We start from the raw sequence: 15,023 nt of genomic DNA, 5'->3' as shown, positions 1-15,023 counted from the left end.
CTTTCCTTTTTTTGTGACAGAGTCTTGCTCTGTCACCCAGTCTGGAGTGTAGTAGTGCTGTCATAGCTCACTGCAGCCTCAACCTCCCTGGGCTCAGATGATCCTCCCACCTCAGCCTCTCAAGTAACTGAGACCACAGGCGAGTACTACCATGCCCAGCTAATTTTTTGTAGAGATGGGGTTTTACCATGTTTCCCAGGCTGGTCTCAAACTCCTGGCTCAAGACAGCCTGCCTTAGCCTCCCAAAGTGTTGGGATTACAGGCATGAGCCATTGCACCCAAGAAGGTTGGCCTGAAAAGGACATCTATAGTCCAAACTTATAGAAGACCAATTAGAAAGGTAGGCTATGCCTGGAGGCTGTATGCACTTGGAGCAGAAAGGGGTCTGAGGCAACAGACAGGGTGTAGATGTGAAAGCAGTAGCCACCAGGCAGCAATGATGTGGAGTCTGCCTCCAGGCCACACTAGATCAGAGACAGGGTAACAGGTGGCCAGTGACCTTAGGAAGGAGTGAGCAGTACCAACACCCAAGACAGCAACCACTAAATGGCCTTGCCAGATGACACATCCTGTCCTCCCTCTTCCTGAAAGCAAGTCAGAATGCAAATCACAAGGGCATTCTTGTCTTTCCCAAAAAGACCATGAAAACAGGTGGGAAGAGTCTTAACAGGAAATATCAACCACAAAGATGAGCCCATAATCAAGAAACACAATGTGTTAGAGAAAATCAACCTCCATGAATGAAGACAATGAACTAAAGACATGGAAGAACTTATGAATAATAATACAAAGTCAGTGGAGCTATCAGAACAGCACTTCAAGGCTGGATCCTGGTTTCCTCATTCTCAGGCCACCATCCTTTTCCCTTCTCCACACTGCATCCTTCCCTAAGTCGGGCACTCCCTATATAGTAGAAAGATTTTAAAGACATTTCTTTATTTTCCCAAATAAAAGCTATTTAGGAAAAATCACTTAAATTAGAGTAAGACCCATACAAATAGATATCTATTTCATTTCTTCATTTCCTAATTTGAAAAAGGACCTTATTATCCATCCTAAAATTTCTGTATCCCATTCTATTCACAGGTCAATTTCCCCTCATCTCTCTAGAACCACTGCAACCGCTAACTCTTCTTGCTGTCTCCAGGCTCCGCTCCTCTCACCCACCCATCTATTCTTCACACTTCAGCCAGAGAGTTCTTTCTAAAATGCAAAGATCACTCCAGCTGCTCCAAAACTTTAAACATCCTCCTGCAGCTCTGTGAATAGAGTCACATTCCTTAAAATGACCTACAAGACCCTGTAGCATCTGGCTCCTGCCTTTTTGTCTAATCTTATCTCTTGATGCTTCAACAACCACCCCACCCCGTCCCCTTTGTTCAATAACCCACCCATAGCAAACTTCTTCCATTTGTTCATCTCCAAGCTGTTTTCTCTGCTTGGAATGGATTTCTCTCCCCTTTTCACAAAGCCAACAGGTTTCAGCTGTGCTTTCATAGTTGGGGAAGCCTCTTCTGTACTCCCACTGCACTAAGTATCTCACCCTACATTTACCTCTTGGACAATAGGCTTTAACAATGGGTTTTCTTGTCTGTATCCCCACCAGTGTATAAGCCCCAGAAGGCAGCGACTTCTTTGTTCTCTGCCTTATCCACCTGTAAAGCAAGAGATGCACACAATGATGACCTTTGGAATTGATGAGCTGTCTGATGTCTTTATCGATACTTCTGTGGCACACTGAGCAAATTTAGAGCCCAGTAGAAACATGGTCATTTCCCTCTTCTCCCACAGAATGGATTTGCAGGCTATTCTCAGACCTACCTTGATTTGTAGATTCATCTATTCACTCAATAAATACTACGGAGGGCCAGAAATATTCCATATGCTGGGTGCAGCAATAAACAGAATAGAGGCAAATCCTCACCCTTGTGGAATCCATTTTGTAGGAAATTACTTGGCCACCTCTTTCCCATCCCTCCTAAGACCAACTTGCCATTCTGCTGGGATCCTCACCAGCTGCTGATGAGTCCTGCTGGTATAGAGCATCAGGTTTCATAACCACACTCATAGCTTCTTTTCTTCATTAAAAAAAACTTTTTATTATTGAAGAGTTCAAGCAAATACCAAAGTAGAGATAATAGGATAATGAGCCCCCATATATCTAACACATCAACACATCACTGAGGTTGTCTCACTTATAGCTCTCACACTCTTTTCCATTGCCCACCAGATTACTTTAAAGCAAAACCAGACATCTAAGTCGTTTCATCCATAAATCCCTTCTGGAGGAAGACGGCTTTCATATGGACTTGGAGAATGGAAAGGTCATAGATAGAGGGTGGGAAGAAGGCAGAGTGGCATCCTACCAGCGAATGAAGGAACAAGAAGTTTGGACAGGAAATGAAAAGTATGTATACAGAATCAGGAAGAAACCCTCCAGAATGGAGAGAAAGTTGGACAGATCAGGTGGAAGTGATTAAGAAAAGTTTCAATCCACCAGCTCTGGAGCAGCCTGCGAGCTCACGCCCGGCCTCTCTCCAGCCTCAGCCTGCACGCCACCATCACCATCTTACTAGGCACAGCTCTCTGGCCCTCCAGGCCTTCTGCACCCAGCCATGACTCCCGGCCCCGCCGCGGTTATCCAGTCAGTTCACTGCTATTCCCATGGGTCACATGAGACAGATGAGGAATTTGATGCTGTCTGGGTAACATACTTCAACAAGCCAGATACAGATGCCTGGGAATTGTGTAAAGGGGTGAACACACTTGTTAGCTATGATCTGGTTCCAGAGCCCAAATCACTGATGCTGCTTTGTGGGCATTCAGACAGTTAAATGATTTTGCTAGTGCAGTTCACATCCTAGAGGCTGTTAAGGACAAAGCAGGACCTCACAGGGAAATCTGCCCCTATTTCACCCAGGAACTCAGACCAACTTTAAATGAATTGGGCATCCTCACTCCAGAGAAACTGAACCTTGACGATGTGTAAACCCCATGGAGGGGCTTTTCAAGAATTTATTGATAATGCTACTTAAGTGTAAACAGTCACCTGGAAACACTGGTAATAATATATTACCTTGTTTGAATAAGTTTTCCTTTACTGTGTGCCAAACCATGTAATGATAACTTAGACTTTAATAAAAAGGGAAATGAGTTTGACCTGAAAAAAAAAAAAAAGCAAAGAAAATTTCAAATGGCAGCCTAAGGATATGGGTTCCTGCAGAGGAGGTTTAGTTAGATATTCACAGGTTTTAAGTGTATCAAGGCAAGTTAAGCAGTGTTCAAGTGAGAATCATCCAGGCTGAACATGGGCCCAGGAGACCCAAGAGAAAAAAATGTATAGAGGGCAGAAGAATGAAGGGGCATATTATTATAATTCACATGACAAGGGCCTAGACCACCGTGGTACTGGCAAAAATGGAGGGAGGAATGGGCTAGGATGGGTTTTAAATGTTGAAGGGACAGAATTCTTTGCCTAGCTCAAAAAAGTGGTTAAGGAAAGAATAAGAGATGACTACATGGCTCCAAGTCTGGAGAATGGAAGTCATCTGCAAAGTCAAAGAAAAGGGAGGGAAATATTTTTGGGAGATAAGTTTTATTAGGTTGATGCAAATTAATTATAGAAATTGATGTGTCTTTCAATGGCAGAAACTGCAATTGCTTTTGCACCAACCTAATACTTTGGATTTAATAATGGGATATATGAGTATAAATATTTCACAGTCCATGGAAGGTATAGAATTGGAACTAGGGTAAAGTGGTATAGGTTTAAATTTATCCACTTAAAATTGATAGTTGAGGTCAGATATCTCTATTGGTGTAATGTATGGAAAATGGAAAGGGAAAAGGGAGGAAGGCAGACTGACGAGAGGAAGGAAAAGGGAGGGGAGGACAGGCGAGGGGAGGGGAAAGGAAAAGAGAGAAAAGGCAAGCAGAGGAGACAGCGGGAGAGGAGGAGAAAGGTGAGAAGAGAGAGAAAAAGGAGCAAGTCAGGATGAAGAAGAATCATGGCTAAGATAGAAAAGGAGGTAAGAGTCCCAAGATAGTCAAATAATCTCAAAAGCCAAAGAAGGGTGCCTTTCTAAAAAGAAATTTTGATCATTAGTGAGACTGGCGGTTGGAAAAGCCCACTGAATATGCATGATGTCATGTACTGTACATTCACAACACACACAAGGCCACATTCAATCTGTTGACCTTGAGGGCAGAGCACAAGGCTCAGTTGTTCCCGCCCTGCCCCAACCCCCAGCATTTGCCTCTGAGGAGAAGGAGAAGTCTGTACTGGGAGAGTTGGAATTCTTGAATCAGGCTAGTTGTTAGCTATGTTGTGAAATGGGCTCATTTTTAGAAACTAAAAAATCATTTCTGTTTATAGTCACCGTGGTAAGTAGATGATGGGTCACTCTAATAAGTAATAGGCTTGAGTGAAAAATGGGTCCCTAATTTGATGTCAGGGATGGAGTGACAAAGCCAGGATCCACCAATGAAGAGGAAATGGCCCAGCTTGGAAGGAATGAGTTGTGCCCCAACCAACACTGTGATTCAAACACAATTTGGGTGCCTCCTTTAGTGACATCAGGAAAAAGAAATCTAATATGTAGCCATATTAAACAAACTGAAATCCACAAATCATGTCAATCATGGGGCAATTTCATAATGGCGTGGATTAAGTGGTGATGACATTACAAATATATACAGAAGGAACATCTTTAAAAAGTCCAAAAAAATCAGAATTTGTCTGTGTACTACCAGAGTCATATGGAAGAGAGGGTTCCTGGGTTCTAGATAATTGGCAGTGACAATATAAAGATAAATCATCCTATAGACAAGATGGTTACTTCATGAGATAATTTTTCTCATTTAATTTTTTTTGAATATTCAGTTTCCTTTTTTGCCATACCCTATGATTACTAAGATTTATTTTTTCCATTGTTTTTAAATTATTATTATTTAGAAATAATTTAGATTTTGAATGATTTACCAAGAATTTACTATTTTCTTTATTTTTGAAAACCTTTATGTTTATTTCGGAAAAAACAGACATTTTCAAACTTAGAAATAGAAAGAATAGTACCATGAACTCACATGCACCTATTACCCTATTTCAACAATTAATCAACAGTCTGCCATTAAAAAAAAAAAAAAAAAAAAAGCTATTCTCCTTCCTTTTTTACCTCTTCTCTTCCTATTTTTTTTTTCTTGGAGTATTTTAAAGCAAATCCTGGGTGTCATATCAACTCACCAGTAAATACATCAATATGCATTCATCTTTTACCAATAAGAACTTTTTAAAAACTAGCAATCATGCCATTATGACAGTAATACAACTTAAAATAACTTTTTTGTATACTTGAATACTAAGTCTATGTGTAAATTTCTCTGATTCTCTCAAAGATGTATTTTATAGTAGGTTTGTTTAAATCAGGATCTAAACAAAGTCTACACATCAGTTATTTCATCTCTTAAGTATCTTTTATTCTCTAAAAATTCATCCCTCTTTTTTTAATGCAATTATTTTTTGGAGAAACTGGATCGTTTGGTTTGTAGAATATCTCATTCAGGATTTGGTTTATTGCATCTTCATAGTCTTGTTTAAATTGTTCTATTTCCTCGTTTTCTGTAAACTGGTAGTTAAACCTACTGGCTTGATTAGATTCTTAGGCAGAATACTTTTAAGTGGTGGTATGTTTTTTCCACTGCACAACATCATTATATGGTCCAGTTGTACTTTTAATGATACCAAGATTGGTGAGTGGGTTTTTATGAGAGAAGCCTAATATTTCCATTATGAAATTCTTCATCAATTTTTAACCTGTATTAGCAAACAGGTTAAAAGCAACTCATAATTGTTGCCTAGATTCATTTTATAGGGATTGCAAAATGATGATTTTCTAAGTCTATCATTTCTTCTGCATTTATTCATTGAAATTATCCTGTAAAGAGCTTTCCCTCATCAACAATGTGGTTACCCTGAAATACAGTACATACAAGAAGGGCAGAATTAATCCTTTATATTTCCCTTTTCAATACATTTTTGAGTAATACATTTACTCAATACATTTCAATACATTTTAGCAGCCTCCAAAGATGACCAAGGAGGGATTTTAAAAGTCATTAAATACTCATGAGTTTTTAGATGTCTGATGTGTTTTAATTCTTTCTCATACACAAATTATCCCATTTTTGGCCAGTGGGAACCCCTTAATGGCAGTTCTTGTGTCTTTTTGATATGACCCTAAAACTGCCTTTACAAAGTGATGACAGTAAGAGAAAGCTGACTCCATCTTGCCTCTAACCTCCAAGCTGTCATTTCCAGGCATAGGCCAAGCTAACTTTGGGAGGATTTTAGTTTATAGTTTAACCCTAAAGCAAGGATGATAACAGCCACTCCCAAAACTAAATCACCTTTGTAAAAATTACGGAAGACCACAAGGTTAGGATTATGAGAAGGGCCTGAATTCTGGTAAGATACAGGCATAGTTAAACAATGATCAGCCATTGTTCCAGAGGTCACAAGATTTTTAACTTCTCCAATTATTCCTGTAGATAACATCACTATTGTAGAACCTAAGATTGGCCTTTTGAGATGTTTTTAGACTTTTACATTTATGGCAACTGATTGACTCTACTCTACCACGACTCATGACTGAAATGGTCCTGTGGCTCCCATTCAGAGGCTGACTCAGCAGATAAGGACCATTTTGCAGGCCCCTGTGACTGCATCCCCAACATTTCCCACTCCCTAGCCTCCTGCCCACCAAACTGTCCTTGAAAAACTCTAACCTCTGAGCCTTCAGGAGACTGACTTGAATAATTCCAATTCTTCTGCATGGCTGGCCTCGTATTAATTAAACTCCTTCTTTACTGAAATATTGTGGTCTCAGTGAATGGTTTTTGTCTCTTCAGTGGGCAGGAAGAACCCATTGGATGACGACAGCCCCATTTGTTTTGAAAGGCTTTCTTGTTTCTTCTTTGACACAAAACAATGTCCCAGACTCACCTTTTAATTTTTGCCCTAGACTTGGAATGAAGCATTTTTCCAAAGAGCTCTAGTTCCTGTTAGTGGGGAATAGGATTTAGAAACCACAGTCTGGATGCTTATTGTGTTAATAACTGCTGAGTTGTCATTCCTTTTAGACTTTTTCAAGGGACAGAGCAATGAAATATGCATTTTAAAATTTATTTTAAAATATAAAATTGAGTTTATAGTGATATTTCCAATTCAAATGTTAGAATATAATATTTTTACTTACCTTCTTTGATTTTATGTGCTTATTTTAGTAATCTTACTGTTACTAGTTATTCTGATGTTCTAGAATCATTTATATTTGAAGCAACAGCCAAGATTTATCAATGCCTGAAAAGTGAAAACAGAAACAATAAAAAAAAATAAAGGAAAACATCAATGCAAAAAGGAACTATAGTAAATATTCTTACAGATGTAAAAGAAGACATTGCCTCCATGGAATTATTGCAAAGAAATCTTAACCTATGTTCAATAGTCCTATAGTAAGTAATATGGGAACTATTATTATTATTTTTTTTTTTTTTTGAGACGGAGTCTCGCTCTGTCACCCAGGCTGGAGTGCAGTGGCCGGATCTCAGCTCACTGCAAGCTCCGCCTCCCAGGTTTACGCCATTCTCCTGCCTCAGCCTCCCCAGTAGCTGGGACTACAGGCGCCCGCCACCTCGCCCGGCTAGTTTTTTGTATTTTTTAGTAGAGACGGGGTTTCACCGTGTTAGCCAGGATGGTCTCGATCTCCTGACCTCATGATCCGCCTGTCTCGGCCTCCCAAAGTGCTGGGATTACAGGCTTGAGCCACCGCGCCCGGCCGGTAACTATTATTTTTAAGCTATATATGTGTTATAAGCTAAAGTTGGTAAGTAATATGTTAATATAGAAACTGAGCTTTTCAGCATAGGAACAACATATAAATATAAAATCAAGTAAGTAAAAACCCTGTAATCATAAAAAACCGGGAAATATTATTGAAAGACCACCATCTGGATACAAGTGCTCCTTGGGAAAACACCACAAGAATGCAGTAAGCCAAAGCTCCATTACGAGAAATTCTCCAGAACCTATTATCTGATTTCTTCTACAAATGAAAAGCATGAAAAGAAGATAGGAACTAATGTGCATTTTGTGTAGATCTTATTTGGTTTCCAACTCAAGTCAACTTCAGAAAAGACACATTTTACACAACTAAAAAAAGTGGATCACTGGGTGAGATGAAAAAATTACCAGTTTTGTTACATATAATAGTAGTATTATTACTTGTTAAAACTCCTTATCTGCTAGCAATATATTTTGAAGACTGTACAGATGACATGATATTTGGTATGTGTTTTAACATATCTAGAAAAAAACTGGAAGGGACATATGTGAAACAAACTTTGTCAGATAACAAAGTTAGGTGGTGTGGGTTCATCATACTATCCTCTAATTTTTGTATGTTTGAAAATATCCTTAATTTTTTAAGGTTAAAAAAAGAGTTTATTTAGAAACACTAAAGAAGACAAAAATAAATGGAGAGATATAAGGATGCTTTAAAAAGGTAATTAATTAAATTATCTAAAAAGCACAAGAAGACAAGAAAGAATCAAGCTCAAATCCTATGTCCCAGGGTCATAGGGTGTGCCTAAAATTCCCCCAAAGCTGCCATTGAGGACCTGAACCGGACTGCAGATGTCCCTCCACCCTCCTTCCTAGGGCAGCAATTAGCACTCCAGGCTTCTGGTTGGAGGCTCTTTGTGCAGCAGGCTGCACGTGCAGCCTTATAGTTCACAGAGCCCTTTTGGACTTGGAGTGAATAGTTGGTTACATTCTCCACATTTTTATGCAGATGACATTGCTTGTGGTGGATACTGGAGCTGGGGCAGCTGATGAAGAACTCACCAAGCATGGCAAAAAAAAGAAAGAAAGAAAGAAAGAAAACCTCCCTAAGGGGACACTACAAGAAACCAGCCCCTAAGTGATTTCTTTTGAAATTCGGGGCAGCAGAAAGCTCGTATTTCTTTTGGTTAGTTCCTTCACCATGGTTGCCAGCCTCAGTAAAGCTGAGTGTCCTCCCTGTCTCCATCTCTGTCTCCCCCACCAGCTATTGTTTTACCTCACCCACCCAAGGTACAGGAGGCCTCCATTCCATTAAAGAGCTCCTGGTGCTTCCTGGTGGCTGGTGATGATTCATTTTTATTCCCTCGAATATTCCCCATAGCCAGATCATTGTTGTCCATATCCTTCCCACCCTCCAGGAAAGAACAAAAGGCAATATTTGGTCTTTTGGCTGGAGTCCATGCCGGACCATCACATCCCACACACGGCTTGAGCTAAGGGTTCCTCCAGCCCCCTGAGATTTCCCAAAGCATTTCGAGATAAACTCTAACAGTAGGATACATTTGCTTTCCGGTTGAAGTGATGGGTTATATGATTCATCTGTTTCCTAAGATTTCCAGTTATAGTCATGAAATCTGGCCTCTGCCCCTGATGTAAAACCCTTGTGTTTATAAGAAGTAACCTAAGTAACCTACCACATGTTCAGAGTTGGAAACCTACTTCCTGTCCCCCGAGTTTGTAAACCCAGCAAGATAAATTTTCTCTTTTCAGCCATGCTTGAAAAGTTGGTATAACTGAAATAAGTTTTAAATAAGGCAAATTGGAATAAACTCCAACTCAATGATTTCATCTTTCCAATCCTGCCCCAGATCATGGCCATATCAGTGGGATTTCCAATTGCAAACAGCACCAAACAGCACCAAATTCATGTTAGTAAATTTTAAGGATGAGAAAGTGACCTCGGCCATCCAGAATTGGATTTGTAGCAGATGACAAATAAGATGTTCAGAATCACAGACCATCAGAGATAGCCAACTTTCACCACCATCGACCCTCTTCTTTAAGACGTGAGAAAACCAAGTCCAAAGCCAGTCTTATTTTAAAGCCTAAATTGTGGGGGTAGCGAGTGAAACCAGTTTCAAAATGAGGTTTACCACAGGGGAGCCCAAACCCACTCTCTCACTCATGTCACATTCTGAAGTGTCCTTCTTACTGGTTTCCAACTCTTCAGCTCTCTCTTCTTATCGCTTCCCCCTGCCCTGCACACTGCTCCCTGCTGCAGCCACTTTCTCTGCAGTACAGCCCTGAGCATATCTCTCCCGGCTCAAAACTATTCCATAGTTCTCGGCCTTGGCTGTTCCCAATGACATTCCAGTTGAACTTCATACTTCACTCGTGTGCCCTGTCCAGTCCATATGGAAAAGTAGCTGCTCCCAAGTGAGCTTTGTGCCTATCTCTTTTCCCATGTGATTTTCTCTGCCCAGAAGATTATTTCTCTTTAACAGGCAAGATCCACCTACTCTTTAGAGGCTCGGTTCAGATACCATTTCCTCCACAAATGCTTCATTTACTCTCCTAAGTGAAAGCCAGTTCTCACCTTTTTGTCTCTTTGCACTGCAGATCTCTATTTTGGCAGGTATCACATTCTATTTCATGTAACACTGTAGTTAATTACGAACATTCTGAGTCTTCCCATTTGACAATAAATTCCTGTAAGTCAAAAACTAGATCTTACTTACAACCCTAGCACAGTTATTTGTTTAGAGTAAACATCATTTTTTAAAAATTAAATTGGGGCCGGGCGCGGTGGCTCAAGCCTGTAATCCCAGTACTTTGGGAGGCCGAGACGGGTGGATCACGAGGTCAGGAGATCGAGACCATCCTGGTCTACACGATGAAACCCCGTCTCTACTAAAAATACAAAAAACTAGCTGGGCGAGATGGCGGGCGCCTGTAGTCCCAGCTACTCGAAAGGCTGAGGCAGGAGAATGGCGTGAACCCGGGAGGCGGAGCTTGTAGTGAGCCGAGATGGCGCCACTGCACTCCAGCCTGGGGGACAGAGCGAGACTCCGTCTCAAAAAAAAAAAAAAAAAAAAAATTAAATTGGGTTGAAATCCACTATCTTTGGAAACCCAACAGCATTTAGGCATATAATTCTAAAGAGCTGAAATTTAATGTTTTATGTACTTCTATCCTGATAATCTCGGGTATGCTGAAGGACATTTTTATCTCCTATAATGTGTCATGGATAAAAATAGGGAGGATTCTTTTCTTCTTTGCTATTAGGTCATGCTCAGCAAAAGGTTCAACTTATTTTTTAGAGATGGGGTCTCACTATGTTGCCCAGGCTAGTCTCAAACTCCTGGTGTCAAGCAATCCTCCTGCCTCAGTCTCCCAAAGTGCTGGTATTACAGGTGTGAGCCACTGTGCTCAGCCAGCATGTATTTATTTAATACATCTAGAATGCAGGAAACACCGTGTATGTTGCTGTGGGGGTAGAGAGGTCAATAAAATCTGGGACCCAGACCATAAAATAGTTGTGATGGGGGGCCAGGTGCGGTGGCTCATGCCTGTAATCCCAACACTTTGGGAGGCTGAGGCAGGTGGATCACGAGGTCAGGAGATCAAAACCAGCCTGGCCAACATGGTGAAACCCCATCTCTACTAAAAATTTAAAAAATCAGCTGGGCATAGTGGTATGCACCTGTAGTCCCAGCTACTTGGGAGGCTGAGGGGGGAGGATTGCTTGAACTTGGGAGATGGAGGTTGCAGTGAGCCGAGATTGGGCCACTGCACTCCAGCCTGGGCCACAAAGTGAGACTCCATCTCAAACAGACAAACAAAAATAGTTGTAATGGGTTAACTTTCACAGTTACAAACTCAAGGGCCAACCCAGGCATGAACTCTTAGGCATTTCGCAAACAACAACTGCTAATCACCCCTGTCTGCTATTAAAGAAAGTTGCGAAAGACTAAAACCCTTAGGAACTACCCTTAGTTAGGAATCAGAAGATCATGGGTCTACTTTGGACGGACTCTACCAAATTTTTATCAACGTGACCTTGGACAAGTTGCTTATTTCTATTCATCTTCCTCATCAGCAAAACAGACTGTTCATGAAAGGGCTCTTCATGGGTTCCTTCAAGGACATAGGTGTGTTAAAGCAAAATAAATATAGCCTGAGAAGGACTCCATTCTTCTATATTTGAGTCCTTGTGGATGAACTGTAACCTAGCTTAATAGACAAGATTGAAAACCTAACTTAGGCGTATGCACCTGTAACAATAGCTGAGTCTTGGCCAATCCCAGCAGCCATACTTCAACTACTCACACACTATTGAGCGCTCAGACTGTGTTCAAATAAGGCAAATGCCAACCTGTAACCAATCCAGCTGTTCTGTACGTCACTTCCGGTTTCTGTGCGTCATTTCCCTTTTTTTTGTCTATAAATCTTCTTCCACCACGTGGTTGCGCTGGAGTCTCTGTGAATCTGCTGTGACTCTGGGGGCTGCCCCATTCACAAATTGTTCGTTGCTCAATTAAACTTCTTTAAATTTAATTCAGATGAAGTTTTTCTTTTATCAGGTGTCACCTAACATATACAAGTTTGTGGACCAATTCTGCAAACATATGGTATAAATTAAAGCAGCGGTTCTCAAAGTGTAGTTCCCAGACCAGTAGCATCTGTTGGGAACATGATAGAAATGCACATTCCCAGGCCTCACCCTTAACCAGCTGAATCAGAAACCCTGGGGCTTTTTGTCTGGGGGAACATTGGATTCTGGTGTTTCCTCTTGTCCAAGTGGAGGGTGGTGCTGATGCTGTGGGCAGCTGAGTTGGGGTAGGCTCTCCCCACCCTACCAGCTCATCCTCCAGACTAGGTTAGAGTCAGCTCGCCTATCTCCTGAAATACTTCTTGCCAAGGCACCAGGAGCCAATAGCACCTACTCTGTGAACTTTCCTCACAGAGGGAAGGCTTTGTCTGAGGCTTAGTGAACAATGATTGCGAAAATACTTTGAAAATTGAGAGGGGCCGTGCAAATGTGAATATTGTTAAAGTTGACAACTCTTTAGGAAAGAGATGTGTGAAACGGGAAAACAGAATACAAGACACTGGTGACAGATTCTATAAACTACTCCTAACTCCTGAAGAATCACCTTTATCATTCTATACACAGCTTCCCTCCCTTCATTTTGTCCCACTTGTCTACAAATGTAACAAATGTGCCAGGTTTGGTGGCTCATGCCTGTAATCCTAGCACTCTGGGAAGCAGAGGCAGGTGGATCACTTGAGGCCAGGAATTTGAGACCAGCCTGGCCAACATGGTGGAACCCCATCTCTACTAAAAATACAAAAAAAAAAAAAAAAAAGAAAGAAAAGAAAAAAATTAATTAATCTTACTCCAGCTACTCAAGAGTCTGAGGCACGAGAATCCCTTCAACCTGGGAGGCAGAGGTTGGAGTGCGTGCCACTGCACTCCAGCCTGGGCGATCAATTTGAGAGCCGGTCTCAAAACAAAAAAGAACCCGAATTGTTTGGCCAGGTGCAATTGCTGACACCTGTAATCCTAACACTTCAGGAGACCAAGCCGGGTGGATCGCTTAGGTCCAGGAGTTTGAGACGAACCTGGGCAGCATGGTGAAACCCCATCTCTACAAAAATTGCAAAAATTTGCCGGGCGTGGTGGTGCGGTGCCTGTTGTCCCAGCTACTCAGATGCTGAGGTGGGAGGATCACTTTGAGCTTGGGAGGTGGAGGCTGCAGTGAATCCAAATTGTGCCACTGCACTCCAGCCTATGTAACAGAGAGAGACCTTATCAAAACAAACAAACAAACAAAAATCTGAATTGTAGTTCAGACCCATAACCTACCACACACAAGAATCTCATCCTCTTCACTCCTGCCTAAGAGAGACAGATTTGTTCTTTACCAAATGCAAAGTTATTTGGCCTCTTTAATTTCTTCTCTCCCTCTTCTGGCAAACTGCCTAGGCAAAGCCACTTTTCAGATCAAGCAGTGTCATGGGACAGCAAACGACCTTAAGTCATAAAAACAAAGTTTCAGTGACACTGCTGCTGTTTACTACACAGCCTTGGGTAAATCCCATCTTGACTTCAGAGTATTTGAGTGGAATGTATGCACAGTATTTGTAAACTAAAAACATTTGCAATATAAATGATATGATCATATTACCGATAGCAAAGCACAGGTCACCTAGTAAAACCATCCTGGTCAAGATCTTTTGTTTTCAAAAGAAGAGCATTTGTAGACAAAGGAGGAAGTCATGTTTATTTGTAGTAATTAAATGACAGGGGAACAAACCAAGACACCTACTTTCCTGAATGTTTATTCAAAACATGGTAGAATTAGTGGTTAGTGGCTAGGAGAGCCTCATATCTGCTCCTGTTCTCTGTTGGCTGTAATACAGTGTTTCTTTTTTTTGTTGTTTTTTTTCTGAGACAGAGTCTCACTCTATCACCCAGGCTGGGGTGCAGTAGCTCGATCTCTGGTCACTGCAACCTCTGCCGCCCAGGTTCAAGCAATTCTCCTGCCTCAGCCTCCCGAGTAGCTGGGATTACAGGCGCCTGCCACCACGCCCAGCTAATTTTTGTATTTTTCAGTAGCAGGGTTTCACCATGTTGGCTAGGCTGGTCTTGAACTGCTGACCTCGTAATGCACCCGCCTCGGCCTCCCAAAGTGCTGGGATTACAGGCTTGAGCCACTGCGCCCGCCCTACGGTGTTTCGATAAGAAATCCAGCCATGAATAGATAAGAAAGTCCAGCCATGAACAGATAGGTTGTTGGAAAAAGAAGGGGTATTTCGATAGCTTTTCAGATATTTTTGTGGCCAATTAAAAAAAAAATCAAACTACCAAAATGTTAGTTTTTGAAAGATTAGCAGTAATATGGAATCTGAAACCATATCAATGAACTTTTTGTACTCTGTTATATTAAAATCCATTTATTGTCTTACACTTTGAATAGATCTTTTAATTTACCATGTGTAGGGTAAATAGTCATTAAAATAGTCATTCAGTGAGTTATGCAAATCATCACCATTTTGACACATTTCATTATACAATATAAAAGTATCAAATTTATTAATATCACCATCAGATCGATCAGAAAAGTCTTCAGATATGGAGAACTTGTGAAGCTCACTGTGGTAGATACAAATTTTCTAGATT

This window comes from Piliocolobus tephrosceles, chromosome 6 (genome assembly GCF_002776525.5).
Source record: "Piliocolobus tephrosceles isolate RC106 chromosome 6, ASM277652v3, whole genome shotgun sequence".
Classification (NCBI taxonomy): domain Eukaryota; kingdom Metazoa; phylum Chordata; class Mammalia; order Primates; family Cercopithecidae; genus Piliocolobus; species Piliocolobus tephrosceles.
Note: the sequence above shows the minus strand (reverse complement) of the source record.